General features: G+C 47.3%; 1 protein-coding gene across 6 annotated transcripts in view; it reads left to right on the forward strand.

Annotated features, from left to right (window-relative positions):
* PTK2B (protein tyrosine kinase 2 beta) overlaps positions 1–15,049 on the forward strand; it is a 135,691-nt gene that overhangs the window by 6,763 nt on the left and 113,879 nt on the right. For 2 of the 6 annotated variants that reach the window (XM_077943288.1, XM_077943293.1), the window contains exon 2: positions 4,945–5,040. The exons of the other annotated variants lie outside the window; for them this stretch is intronic. The gene's annotated coding sequence lies outside the window, so the exon portion shown is untranslated. The remainder of the gene's footprint in view (positions 1–4,944; positions 5,041–15,049) is intronic. 6 annotated transcript variants of the gene reach the window in all.

Raw genomic sequence — 15,049 nt, forward strand, 5'->3', positions numbered from 1 at the left:
GTTAACTGGGGGACATTGGCTAAATCTCTTTCCTTTTTAAGCCTCCCTTTTCTCATTTGAAGATGAAGAATTAGTACTGCCTCCCTAGTAGGGTCATGGAGAGAAATACTTGACTGTGTGAAAATCCCCCATGAAACATCACAGGCATTGTCCCAGGAAAAGTAATGAATTTGGGATCAGAACGTGGTGGGTTTGACTCTCGACTCTGTCACACTCTGCCTGTCTGACATCGCCAAGTGATAGAACCTCTCTGAGCCTTACTTTGCTCATTTGTAATTTGTTCTAGGCACTTGCTGAATGTTTCTCCCCATCACCCCCTTTACTCTCAAGGTATAGTTTTTCTTCCCCCAATTTTTTAAATCTTATTTTGAGACAGAATCTCACTCTGTTGCTCAGGCTGGAGTACAGTGGTGCAATCACGCCTCACTGCAACCTTGACCTTTCGGACTCAAGCAATCCTCCAGCCTCAGCCTCCTGAGTAGCTGGGACCACAGGCACACACCACTGCACCTGGCTAATTTTTAAAATTTTTTAGAGATGATGTCTTGCTATGTTGCCCAGGCTGGTGTTGAACACCTGGGCTCAAGCAGTTCTGCTTCGGCCTCCCAGAGTGTTGGGATTACAGGCATGAACCACCACTTCTTCCCCAAAATTTGAGGAATTATATCTGTCCTCACAAACTTTATAGTATGGTAGGGGAGGCAATACATGAAGATAAAGAACTGTATGGTATTTATTTAACTCTAAGTTATTTAAAGGTAAATAATGTTGTGCCATAAAAGAGGCATGAAGTGCTATGAGATTGCAGGACAGAGATTCCTTCTGGCTATGGACTCTGGGAATGCTTCCTGGAGGAGACGGCATTTGGCAAAACTCTGAAAGGATAGACAGGATACACTGTGGGAACTTGAGGTGGTGGCTGTAGTCAAAGAAGAGTATAAATAACAGCAGAGAGATGGAGAGGTGTGGTTTGAGTGATTCATTTTGGGTGGAGTCAAGAGTGGCAAAAGGGAATCAGAGATGGGAGTGGAAAGGAAGATAAGGCTTGGACAGGGAGGCCAATGTGTTTGAGAGTTATTCTGGAAGTCCCAGGCAGCTGTGGGGCTTTATTCTGAAGGCAGTAGGGAGCTGTTGACCACACTGACTTGGATGGAGGTGCCAGGGTCAGATTCCGGATTGTAGAGTGGATGAGAGTGAGGAGAGCTCAAACTCCCAGGGGAGCAGATAAGAGAGTGTTGTAATGGTTCAGGCCTCACACATCTGAATAAATTGCATAACTCAGATGCTTTGCGGTCCCATGGAGCATCCAGGCAGCCCCTGGAGGCTTCTTTCTCTGAGTTGAAATTGGTTCTTTGATGAATTTGAGAGATACAGGACTTATGAGAACATCCGTGAGGAACCCACCATTCTTCACCTCTGTCTTCCATATTCTTGATTCTCAGCCCAGCCGCTTCCCCCTGGGCCTCCCCTCTGCTAGGAGTGTGTTAAATGCCAGCCTGTCCCAACCTCTGTCTGGCAGCCCCTTGAAGTTTCAAGTCAGGAATATGCACTTAGATCCACAGGCCCCTTCTCCATCATGTCTCCAGTGACCACCCAGATGTGATGATTCCCAGGACCCTCCCTCCCTCCCTTAGGCCTCGCTTCTAAGAGTCTGTAAGATATTCCCACTTGAAGAGCTTGTTTTCTTAAATGCTGTATCTCAGAAATTAAACTCCTCCTTTTCTCACGCCAAACCATCTCTTCCTCCTGGCTTCTCTCCTCTTCATGGGGTTGTTCCTCTCCCACACGCTCAGGTCAGAAACCTTGCTATTGCCTCCCCTTTTTCCACGCCTCCACTTTTCTCTGCTCGTATCTTGCCCATCACTCAATCCTGCAGATTCTTTCTTCATGCCTTTCATTCCTTCCTTCCCATTTCTGTGGCCCCTACTCCGACCCAAATCATATTACCTAATATTGCTTCATATTTTTACCCAAGAGCCTCGTCCTATCCCTGGTTCCTTTGGAAACTCTCCAATGCCCCCAGGCAAATCCAGCCCCCTTAAATTTACCATTCAGTGCTTCCCGTAATCCAACCTTGATCTGTTCTTCTAACTGAACTTTCCCCATACCTTCCAAATGAAGCCCCAGCCAGCCTGGTGTGCACCCCAGTCTCTGGTAAGCCTCTACTCAAGTCCTGTGTCCTGTTTGGAATGCCAGCCCCATGCACTTCACCAGTCCTACTTACTCCTTTAAGGTTCAGTTGGTGACCCACCCTTTTGGAGGACATCTGAGCTCCCCATGGCAACTTCTGGGCTTCTTTGCATCCTGGGATCTCCCAGAATCTATTTCTCAACCTGATGCTACATTCCTCCAGAGCAGGGAGATGCCTTTTATTTTGTTCTTCTTCCTTATACCCTCAAATTCCAAGGATAGAAAATTGTATTTCCCTGGGCCTGTGAAAAGGGATCCCTCCTTCCCTGTACACTCACGCCTGGCTCACAGGCAGTGAGCCAGACAGCGCTTCCTCATTCCCCACAGTGGGTGTCGCAACAGCCAGTTGCAACTAGAATAGGGGCCACATCCCAAGCCTCTTGAATTCTTGCCCTGTGGTTAGCATGCCCTTCTTGCCTGTCCTGAAGGTGGAGATTTCCTACAGCCCAGAAAGAGGGAGTCAGCAATGTAGGGCAGGAACTTCATCATTTCTTTACTAAACCACTCCTAACTCTCTCTAATCTCTACGAGTCTTACCTTTCCCTTGTCTCTCCTCCTCCTGCTGTTGAGTCTAACTAGGTAGGCCAGGCTGAATGAGAGGAGAAAGAAGGGGAGGAGGAAAGAAGTTAGGCATCCTCGGCAGAGGGTACAATGCTCTGGGAAAATGGGAAAGATTTACAAGGCACAGATTGACAGTTTTTAGTAACTTGGACTTTGACCTCCAGTGTACACAAACATAGCACCTGCCATGGCTGCTGGACTCTGAGCTTTCTGGCCCTGGGAAGCTCAAGATTTGCAAACACTTGGTCGACAATCACCTCATTTATCTGCATTATCACCAGTGTAGCCTCTGAGCCCTCTCCCCCCCTTTACTTGACCCTGTATAGAAAAACGCTTTCTGGGCCAAGCGTGGTGGCTCACGCCTATAATCCCAGCGCTTTGGGAGGCCAAGGTGGGCAGATCACTTGAGGTTGGGAGTTTGAGACCAGCCTGACCAACATGGAGAAACCCCGTCTCTACTAAAAATGCAAAATTAGCCAGGCGTGGTGGTGCATGCCTGTATTCCCAGCTACCCAGGAAGCTGAGGCAGGAGAATCGCTTGAACCTGGAAGGCAGAGGTTGCAGTGAGCCAAGATCATGCCATTGCACTCCAGCCTGGCTGGGCAAAACAGCAAAACACTGTCTCAAAAAAAAAAAAAAAGAGAAAAGAAAAATGCTTTCTGCACCCAACACTGAACACTCAGTCCCCGCCTGTATTCATGCCCTCGGGGACCCCAGAAGAGGGCACAGGAGCTGCCTTGAGCCTAGGAGCCCTGGGCTAGTCATTGCCTCCTTCATATCCCATCACATGCTATGGGGTGAGTCCCCTGGGTAAGCCTGTTCAAGCCTCCTGTTTTTTTATTTGTATGTGCAATCAGGGGGTGTGGGGACTTTTTAGCAAGTGGAAAGCTTTCTTCAAAGCAGATCTTAGGTAAGTGCCCGATATAAACCAGGGAGAAATATTCCTGTCCAAGGTTGGAGTGAGAAGGCGAGGTACCTACCAGGCCCAGATCCCTTCCATGGACCTCCTGGGGTGCAGGTCATCTGGAATTCTTTCCGGGTTTCAGGCTCTTGAGGTGCTCATTGTGTATGTGTCATGGGAGCTGGAGAATGGCTGTAGGTGCAAATGGATTTGGAAAAGAACAATCTCAAAGTTGGAAGTCCAGCCTGGGGCATGGCAGGTTTATGTATGTGTGAGTGGCAGGAGGGGCTGTAGACTTGAACTCTCTGAAAGATGTGTAATTCTCACCACGGAGCAAATGCGTATGTTTATGAAAGAAAGTTCATTGCTATCATCTGACTCTCCAAGGCACCTGTGACCCCAAAAGATTAAGAACATCTCTTGTAAGATATTATCATCCATTCTACAAACCTTTCATAAAAATGACCTCAAACTTGAGCTCCTTTTTAATTCAGACAAACTAGGCCATAAGCCCTGTTGAGGAAAGAACCATATCTGTGTGGAGAGTCACTGTTATATCCCAAGGACACAGCCTGGTGCCTGACACACAACTGGCATTGGGTACATATTATGTGTGCCTGACATAAGGCGGCTCTGTTCTCCCAATAAGGAGGGTTGCTAAAAAAAAAAATTAAAAAGCTGATTTTCATATGTAAACTTTGTAGGATAATGTTGAAAAATTATTTTAGCGATACATTTTCAATCACACGCTAATAACATAATACATTAACTTAAATACTGCTTTTCCCCAACTCTCCCAGTTTAGGAAACATTGTAACTGTTCACTCCCGTCTCTGACATCAGTGTCCTCCTTGTCACCAGAACACTTTTTGCATCAGCTCTTCATGTTCTGCATTCATCATAGTCCCTATGGTCTGCAGAGAGTTGGCTGTTTCATATTGATGCAAAAGGAGTTTATTTACCTCTTTCTTTCTTTCTTTTTCATTTTTGAGATAGAGTCTTACTCTGTCACCCAGGCTGGAGTGCAGTGGCACAATCTCAGCTTGCTGCATCCTCTGCCTCCTGGATTCAAGTGATTCTCCTGCCTCAGCCCAGCTCCCCCTCCCCCAGTTTATTTTTTAATAATCGCTAATTGATTTTTATTGATGAGTAATATTTTTTGAGATACAATTCACATACCATAAAATTCACCTTTTTAAAACGTGCAGTTCAACCGTTTTTAGTACATTCACAGAGCTGTGCAACCATCACTGCTTCTTTTTTTTTTAAGACAGTCTTGTTCTGTTGCCCAGGCTGAAGTGAATGGCACGATATCTGCTCACTGCAACCTCTCCCTCCTGGTTCAAGCGATTCTCCTGCCTCAGCCTCCCAAGTAGCTGGGATTACAGGTACCTGCCATTATGCCCGGCTAGTTTTTGTATTTTTTAGTAGAGACAGGGTTTCACCATGTTGGCCAGGCTGGTCTTGAACTCCTAGCTCAAGTGATCCGCCCGCTTTGGGCTCCTAAAGTGCTGAGATTACAGGCGTGAGCCACCGCGCCTGGCCCTCCGTCACTGCTATCTAATTGCAGAACATTCTCGTCACTCCAAAAAGAAACCCCCGTACCATCAACAGTCACACCCTGTTCTCCACTCCCCCGTACCCTGGCAAGACTATCTACTTTCTATTTTTATGGATCTGCCTTTTCTGGTCATTCCATATAAATGGAATCATACAACACTGTGGCCTTTCGTGACTGGCTGCTTTCACTTAGCACAGTGTTTTGAAACTTCATCCATGTTGTAACATCTATTAGTGCTTCGTTTCATTTTGATTGATATTTATTGATGAGTAATATTTTGTTGTATGGATATGCCATATTTTGTTTATCTCTTCATTAGTTAATAAACATTTGGGTTGTTTCCACTTTTTGACCATTGTAAATAATGCTGCTATACGCATTCACGTACAAGTTTTTTTGTGGACATATGTTTTCATTTCTCTGAGCTACAAACTTAAGAGTGGAGTTGCTGGGTCCTGTGATAACTCTGTTTAACATTTTGAGGAACTGCTGAATGGTTTTTCACAGCAACTGCCTCATTTTTTATTCCCATCAGCAGTACTTGTTGGTTCTAACACCTCCATGTTCTTGCCAACACTTGTTGTTGTCTGTAATTTTGATGTTAGCCATTCCAGTGGGGATTAAGTAGTATCTTACTATGGTTTTTGGTTGCATTTCCCTGATAATTAATGATGGTGAACATCTTTTCATGTTCTTATTGGCCATTTGTATGTCTTCTTGGGAAAAAATGTCTGTTCAAATCCTTTATAAAGTATTTATTTTTTATGTCAACAGTATAACGACTCAGTACACTGCTTTTTAGACAATGATCTTTTAAAGGTTTGTTTACAACATTTAGCACTTGAAATTTTGAGGTTATGCCCTCAAGAAAAATTGCTGAGGGAGCTAAGCTATGAGGATGCAAAGGCATAAGAATTATACAATGAACTTTGGGGAATCAAGGGGAAGCGTGGGAGGGGGGTGAGGGATAAAAGACAAATTGGATACAGTATATACTGCTCCAGTGGCATAAGTCCATCAAAATCTCAGAAATCACCACTAAAGAACTTATTTATGTAACCAAACACCACCTGTTCCCCAAAAACCTATGGAAAGAAAGAAAAAAATTTTGAAAAGCAAAATTGCTGAATCTATATTATAGTATGGTGGGTTTTTTTTTTTTCATAAAAACCAATTCTTTTAAGTAACCTTCGTAAGCATCCCAAACTAGCCTTGATTGGAGTGCTAATACTTTTCCCAAACAGTATATTGTTGTTCAAAATAAGATAATTGAGAAAGCAACCCATAATATGAAAGATTCTGTAAGGGCTTGGATATAAACTTTCTCTTTTCCGGCAGATAATTTGGGAAGGTAGAGAGCTTTACCTCCTATTCAAGCAAACGTGATATTTAAAAATAAGTGGATGGATGGATGGACAGTGGACTCATGAATGAATGAACAAAAGAAGAAATGCAAGCAAGTAAACCAATCAAGCAACCAGACCAATCTTTCCCTCTTTGTTTAGGATTTTCTAATCCCCACTTAGTAAATCAGCCTTGGTCTTTAATTTACATTTTATGGAACCATATATAAAATTGTTTAAAGAACAAGTTTGCAGTTACAGATTGGAAACAAGACACTATTTTCTGTCGCCTGGAGTATCTTTATCATCTTCCTTAAAAATGGGAAGGAACTAAGGCTGCGCAGGGTCCTGGAGGCAGTCGAGAAACTCAGACATCAAGTGATGTGATTGTAGGCCTTGGTCCAGAGTTGTAAGTCACCAGAGTGGGACCTGTGGGCACGTGACCTGATAACAAGGGTTTTCTTGGGTGGGCCCACCAGCTCTTCATTGCTCTTTCCATCAGCACAAAGGCTTCTGGGTTGCTGGTGTTGTGTGTGGTGGCTCTGGAGGTCTCTCCTTCTACCTTCTCTGCGATGAAACAGTCTGATCCATCTCAGAAGCCACACTCACCACGATTCGCCACCAACTGCAGAGAGTAACAGCCCCCTCCCCATCCTTTACCATTGGTCCTTTCTTAAGAAAATGTGTGAGCTGGCAAATGGTACTCTAGAGTTTGGGGTAAGAGAGAGAAAGAGGAAGAATATTGGGCAAGAAGATAAGAAAGGAAGCTGTGGCCTGACATGGGCACGGAGACATGGGCAAAAGCTTGAGAGATGACCTTTAAAGGCTCAGACCCTGGAAAGGGAAGAAGTTGGGACAATGGAAAGACCAGCAGGGTGGTAACATAGCGGGCAGGCTCCGGCGTAGTTGACTCTGGAGTGTATGTGGTTGGAGTTGGGGATCAGGGGACCAGGGACAGTACATAGCAGTGTGGACATATATGGCCTGGACTCCTTTCCTTTACTGATGGTGGTTGGCAGGTTCAGAATTAGGAGTTCAGGTCACCGTCTATCAGAGAAGCATCCAGATCCCTTCCATAGAATTTTAGTCCATTCCTGGGCAGGATCCCAGTGTTCCCAGTGACAGCGACACCTAGTCCTTTCTTCTGTGCCTGTTGGTCAGGACGGAGTCTCACCTGTCCTAGCAGGTGGCTGTTTTCCTTTCAGCTTTAAACATCTGCAAGGAACGAGTCTATGTGCCTCCTTGAAGCCATATTTCCTATTTTTGAGAATGTAGAATTGGTGGCTTTGACATGGTGAATCTAAAGCCTAGCTCCACATCACTTAGCACCTGCTATGGGCCAGGTACCATGCAAGGCATTAGTGGTTTCGGAGGTGAACAAGGAGTGTTATTCTCAAGATGAAAAGTAATGCAGGCAGCCACAGTGAGAACAGATGTTCTGCATGACAGTAGAACAGATGCCATGGAGGCAGGAAGGCCAGAGCTACCAACTTTACCAAGGGGAGGCCCAAAAGGCTTCATAGTTAGGTGGTGCTGGGAAGGGTTTTGAAGAATAGATAGGAGTGTGCCAGACAGAAAAAGGGTGGTGAGGTGAGGTGCTTTACCGGGTGAGAGCACAACATATGCAAAGATAAGAAGGCACTGAATAAATGGGGCCTGTTTGGGAAGCTGGGAACATCTGAGGGTGGCTGGGTCTAGCAGGAGCACAGTGGAGATAAGGCGGGAATGCTATAGAGACCCTTGATCCTGGTGGCTTAGCGTTGGACATCATTCTCCAGTGACAGGAAGCAATAGGATAGATAGGATAGGATAGACAGTTGCAGGAATTTGTAAGCAGGGAAGAGAGGCAGATTTTTGTTTAAAGAGGACTTTGGCCCCAGGCTGCAGGAGCTCTTGCACCAAGCATGGAGAAGCCTTGGCTGGGCATGGGCAGACAGGCATGTCTGGGGAGTGGCCAGGGCTGCAGGCAGGGCTGAGCTGGTGCAGCAAGCGGGAGGTGCCAGCCCTCTAGGGGCATGGCCCAGGCTGCTGACTGCTGCTCAGGCATTGAAGCTGCCACACTGGCCGCTGGCCAGCAGGGCTGGTGAAGGAAGAACCCACTTCCTGCCTCTTGCTGCTGTTTGCATATGTGCAGTGGGGAGGGGGGCAGACAGAGCAGACAGGGCTTGGCCAGATGGGTAAGAACCAGCCAGCTGTCAGCAAGAGGTGCAGAGGGAGAGGCAGATGAAGGGGATACCTACCTGGAGAGCAAGGGGATGGCCTGGCAGCTATTTTTGCCCCAACAGTTGGGCTCAGCTATTCCATCGGGATGATGGCACATAGAGGATGTTCAGGACTAGAAGGCACTGTGGTGGAGGGAAGGGCGTCCTCACGTTCTACCTCCCCCAGTGCCCCTCCTCCCAGAGCTCTTGGCTGTACCATCCGTTTATGCCTGGCACATGTTTTCTTGAGATAAAATTATTTTTCACAAGTACATGTGTTGCTAAATGGGATGAAGGAAAGACGGGCCCCCGTCTTGTGCCCCTTTGTCTCCCAATCATAATCTAGCAAATGTCAGGATATGGAGCTCACACTGTGGAAACATTTGTTCAGATGCGGAGAACTTTTAGGGGAAAGATTCGAGGAAAAAGTGCTTGTTTTGGGATGATCTCTGATACCTGTGGAAATGAGGGGCATCAGAGAGATTCAGACAAGAACAAGACCCACAAAAGCTCATCTACTCCCAAAAGAGCTGAGTGAGTGGAGGACTCCCTGGCCCCAGGATGTGGCCACCTCAGTGGAGAATGTTCCAAGGGGAGGTGTGTGTCATGACCAAGGCGGACAGTCCTTGGACTCACTGCAGTCCTTCAGCACAGCATGGAGTCAGTGGCATCAGAATCACTTGCGGTGCTGTGGGGGTGTTTTGTGCGTTTTTCGTTTGTTTTTCACAGGGTCTTGTTCTGTTGCCCAGCCTCCAGTACAATGGTGCAGTCATACCTCAATGCAGCTTCTACCTCCCAGGCTCAAGCAATCTCCTCCACCTCAGCCTCCCTAGTAGCTGGGACTACAGGCACCCACCATCACACTCAGCTAATTTTTTTGTACAGATAGTCTTGCTCTGTTGCCAGGTCTTGAACCCCTGGGGTCAAGTGATCCTCCTGTCTTAGCCTCCCAAAGTACTGGGATTACACAGGTATGATCCACCCCACCTGGCTGCACTGCTTTTAAACTGGGCTTCAACTCCATAGTTTCTGCCACAGTGCATCTGGGGAGAGCAAGAATTGTACTTCCCACAGGATTACAAGTGATGTGGACACTGCTGGCCTGGGGACCCCACTTTGAGAACCACTGCAGTGGAGGTTCCCCCACAGGGACGTACCCTCAAGCACCTTTGCAATTCTGTTCCTTAGGGGTGTGTATCAGAACCCCCTACCTCACAGGTGAGATTTTAAGACATTTCTGTGCCTGTCTGCTGTTGTGCCCAGGCAGTCATTTCTTATTCTCTTTGGTTTTGCTTTACTTTGTTCTTTTCCGCACACCCCCCCGCCGCCGAACCCCTTGAGACAGGGTCTCACTCTGTTGCCCATGCTGGAGTGCAGCAGTGTAATTACAGCTCACTGCAGTCTCAACCTCCCGGCTCAAATGATCCTCCCACCTCAGCCTCCTGAGAAGCCACTGAGCCCAGCCTGCTTTGTTCTTAATGCTTCAAAAATAGTTTTGGTGCCCACCCTGGTTGAAACAACGACTATGTTTCCTTTCCTGCCCACGGCGCCCTGATGACTTGGTTGGCTTCCCCAGATTTTTGTCCTCGTTCCCGGTGTTCTCAAAGGCGAGACTGCCTCTCCCAGGCTTTCTAAATTCCCACCTCTCAGATTCCTTCAAACCCTCCCCCTGTGCCACCTCTGCTGTGCCCTTCTCCCAGCGCCCCGGGTTCATCCCATCTGTGCTCCTCTGATCTCACACTCTTCTTCCTGACTCAGTTAGGACTTTCCTTCTGCCTTACTTTAGCTTTCATTGGACGTGTGCCTTCCCCATTTAGACTATAGTCCTGAGGATGGAGTCCTGGCACCTGTGTCCCCCCTCAGTGGGTCACATAGAAGACGTGTTCCATCTATGTCTGCTGAATTGCAGTGAGAAGGGCCTGAAAAACAAGAGACCTGTTTACATTGGCCCTTGCTGGCCACCAGCTCTCGAAACACACCTACCAAGGCCTGGGTAGCAGAGAAGAGGAGGCGTTTGTGAAGCCACCCCTGAGCTGATGTCGCTGAGTGCCAGGGTCCAATGTGCTCATCAGCCTTGAAAATAATTTGATTACTAATCAGCATCGCTCAGGGAACTACCACCCCCAGAGCTGCATTAAGAATGTTTTCCTCAGGCAAAAAAATGTGCAGACTTTGACATCCAAGTCAGCCTCAGGAATTTCATTTTATGATTGATCCTTCTTTGTTTGTTTGTTTGTTTGTTTTTTGCTTGTTCTTGTACATCTTCCAGATCCACCTTCTTCTTTTGGATCTCTCAGCTGACATACAGCCAAGCCCTCCCATTGCTCCCTTCCCCTCTCAAGTCACTTCCAAACGTGGTTCCTCTCCCTCAAGCCTGGCTCAAGGTCTTGCTCTTTTACTTTGTTGTGAAAATCACAAATGACTTTGAAATGAAGCCACTGGTGTTTTCCAGGCACATGGAGTCCCCTGACCTGGGGACCCCATGTAGTCCCCAAAGCCCTGGAGTGTTCCAGATACCTGTCTGGGAATGACTGCCCTTTGTTGCTTTTTTACATCTGTCTAATGACCCGTCACCCCGGAAGGGATGCCCAGCTCACAGAATGCACATTCAGCCAGTCTCAGCCCAATGCCACAGAAGTGCTCTTGACAACCCCATTCAACCTTTACCTTATTCATTCACTGTTACCATGTCGCCTGCCTTCTGTCCTTTCTCCTTTATTTTATTTTATTTTATTTTTTTTTTTTTTTTTTTTTTGAGACGGAGTCTGGCTCCGTCGCCCAGGCTGGAGTGCAGTGGCTGGCTCAGCTCACTGCAAGCTCCGCCTCCCGGGTTTGCGCCATTCTCCTGCCTCAGCCTCCCGAGTAGCTGGGACTACAGGCGCCCGCCACCTCGCCCGGCTATTTTTTTGTATTTTTTAGTAGAAACGGGGTTTCACTGTGTTAGCCAGGATGGTCTCGATCTCCTGACCTCGTGATCCGCCCGTCTCGGCCTCCCAAAGTGCTGGGATTACAGGCTTGAGCCACCGCGCCCGGCCGCCTTTCTCCTTTAAAAAAATTTTTTTTCACCAGACGTGGTGGCTCACGCCTGTAATCCCAGCACTTTGGGAGCTGAGGCGGGCGGATCACGAAGTCAGGAGATTGAGAGCATCCTGGCTAACATGGTGAAACCCTGTCTCTACTAAAAATACAAAAAAATTAGCCGGGCGTGGTGGTGGCGCCTGTAGTCCCAGCTACTTGGGAGGCTGAGGCAGGAGAATGGCGTGAACCCAGGAGGCGGAGCTTGCAGTGAGCCGAGATTGCGCCACTGCACTCCAGCCTGGGTGACAGAGTGAGACTCTGTCTCAAAAAAATAAATAAATAAAAAATAAAAAAATTTTTTTCATCAGTGCTGTAACTAGAGGAAAATGCACTAAGTTTGGAGAAAGGACTCCTAGACTCAGTTCCTGCCCGTATTTTACTCTTCAGGGAAATGGCACACACCTCAGCCCATGTATTTGTGCGCCCTCTCCCACTTCTCTCTCCCCAAGACCTCCCCTCCCCAGCATGAGGTTGGAACTGATATTATTGCTCTTTTAAATTTGGAGCAATATGTCTCCCTGTGGAGAAGGACAAACATCCGGTTTGCACACAATTACACTCTGTCAGCAAGGGTTAGGTCCCAAGGGCTTCTCAAGGTGTGGCCCCTCTACTTCCCAGCCACGTGACCTCAGCACGTTCTGACCCCTCCCATCCTCAGCTTTCCTGCATGCTGAAGGGTGACAACCCCGGTGTTTTCCTTAAGGGATATTACAAAGGTTAAAAGGGGATCATACACATACCTATATAAAGCACTTAGCATTCATTGGTGTGCTACATGTAATAAGTATTCAATCCATGTAGCTGTTACTTGTATTGATGGCGTATATTACTAGAAGACAGAAATACAGATAACTAAGGTCACCCAGGGCCCCATCCCTCATCCATTCTATGGAACTTGGCAGAAACTTCAGTCCCTCAGCCCAGGGTTCCCTTGGTCTGTCTAAGCGTCTGTCCAGGTGTAAACTCACTTCCTCATGCTTCTGCCACCTCTGTACTGTTGCATCTTGTTTAGCCACGTCACTCCAGGACACACACCTCAGCCCCTTCACCAATGACCCCAAGAAGTCTCAGACCATACATAACACTTACGATTTTTTCCTGGAGGAAGGAAGGAGGGAGGAAGAGTATTAGGGAAAGAGGCCAGGCGCAGTGGCTCATACCTGTAATCCTAGCACTTTGGGAGGCCAAGAGAGGCGGATCACTTAAGGTCAGGAGTTTATGGCCAGTATGGCAAAACCTCGTCTCTACTAAAGATATAAAAATTAGCCAGCCATGGTGGTGGGCACCTGTAATCCCAGTTACTCGGGAGGCTGAGGCAGGAGAATCACTTGAACCTAGGAGCTGGATGTTGCACTAAGCCAAGATGGCACCACTGCACTGCAGCCTGGGAGACAGTGAGACTGTGTCTCAAAAAGTGTTATGGAGAGGGTCAGATCATGGGGTATTCCCATTCCACTACTACTTTGGCCACCTCTTTGCTTTTATTTCTCCCTCTTTTCCCACAGCAATGAACGAATTATACCACCCCAGCTTCCTCGGGCCTCATCTTCTAACTGCAATGATTTAGCAGGTGCATGTTTCTAAATGGTTTTCTTCTTAGGAGGACTTCTGCTACCATCTCCTCTTCATCTTTTATATGTGTTTAAACACATGCCACATCCTTGGGGCCGAGCTTCCCATGTTGACATCTGGGCCACAGTGAGGACCTGCCTGTCCCTGGGGAATGGTGGGGCTGCTTTGAGTGAGGGGCTTAGTGGCCTGGAGAACAGCCTTTATTGGAGAATCCTCCTGATTCCCCTGCAAAGGAGTGGGGTGTGGATGATTCTGACTGTGAATGAATTCTGGGAAGTATTTGCTTTCCCCAGCCTGCAGATGTGACATTTTGATGATGGGACCCAGCAACCTATCTGTGCAGAACTTCTATGCTGACTTTCTGATCAAAGGAGGAAATGAGAGGCAGGCAGCTTCTATGACATATGGGTGATTCCAGGCATGGAAAACACATAAAACCTATGACATTAATGGGAAGGCAAGTCAGGTAAAAATGTGTATACAAGCCCCAGATCCAGCAGCCACATGGAAACCAGGACCTCGTGATCCTGGAGGCCACAGTGAGGGGTTGGGGCCATGGTGAGGAACTTAGAGGAGCAGGAGATGCTCACACCACTGGCTACAAAGTGACTGAGCCTGTCTGAGACACCAGATCACAGGTGTCTAAACTCCTTGTTCCCCAGAGAAGATTCATGTCTCACCCCTCTGCCAGAAGAGCTGTTTCTCCTACCCCAATGTTCCTCATTCCCTCTTGCAATTTTGAAGTTGAAGTTAAGACTTCAACTACAAGTCTGGTTGCTCAGGACTATGGCATATGTTACAGGTAGTTTGCCCTCTTTGAGCTAGTTTTCTGTTTGCAGATGGGGAAGAGCTCATAAAAGAGGTTATGTGGATCTGTGTTTTCACTCTGTTTTCTTAAAGGTATTTGCTTTCTTTGTGGGGTGCTGTGGCTCTTGCCTGTAATGCTAGCACTTGGGAGACTGAGGTAGGCAGATCGTTTGAACCAGGAGTTCAAGACTAGCCTGGGCAACATGACGAGACCCTGTCTCCACACAAAAAAAGTACAAAACACAAAAATTAGCCTGGTCTGGTGGCACACGCCTGTAGTCCCAGCTACTCAGGGGGCTGAGGTGGGAAGATTTCTTGAGCCCAGGAGGTTGAGGCTACAGTGAGCCATGATTGTGCCACTACCCTCCAGCCTGGGCAACAGAGCCAGACACTGTCTCAGAAGGGGGGAAAAAAAAAAAAAGTTTGCTTTCTGCTCTTCATGCTACTGAGAGCGATGGAGAAAGTGACGAGCAGTCTCCTTTCATCAGAGAAAAATGGAACATCGTGAAGGACCAGAAATATCCCCATTGAACAACAAATTATTTGGGGGGAAAGTGGGGATAGACCACTAAAAGTCATCCAGCCCAAACTCCTCCTCATGGAGAGAGGTCGTCTTTTCCTTGAGCACCTGTTGAGAATGTTTCATCCCAACACCTCATTCCAGTTGTTGGATAATGCATGGCTGAAAGGTTCTTTCTTTCACTGAGCCAAACTTTCTGAAACTCATGCTCCTTTGGTGCTGAACTGCGCTTGGCAATAGCCCAGAATGATGACTGTTTTGCAATTTGACAGCCCTCAATGATAGGGAGCTACCCACCCCATTATCCCCTGATCT

The sequence above is a fragment of the Macaca mulatta genome, chromosome 8, assembly GCF_049350105.2.
Source record: "Macaca mulatta isolate MMU2019108-1 chromosome 8, T2T-MMU8v2.0, whole genome shotgun sequence".
Classification (NCBI taxonomy): Eukaryota; Metazoa; Chordata; class Mammalia; order Primates; family Cercopithecidae; genus Macaca; species Macaca mulatta.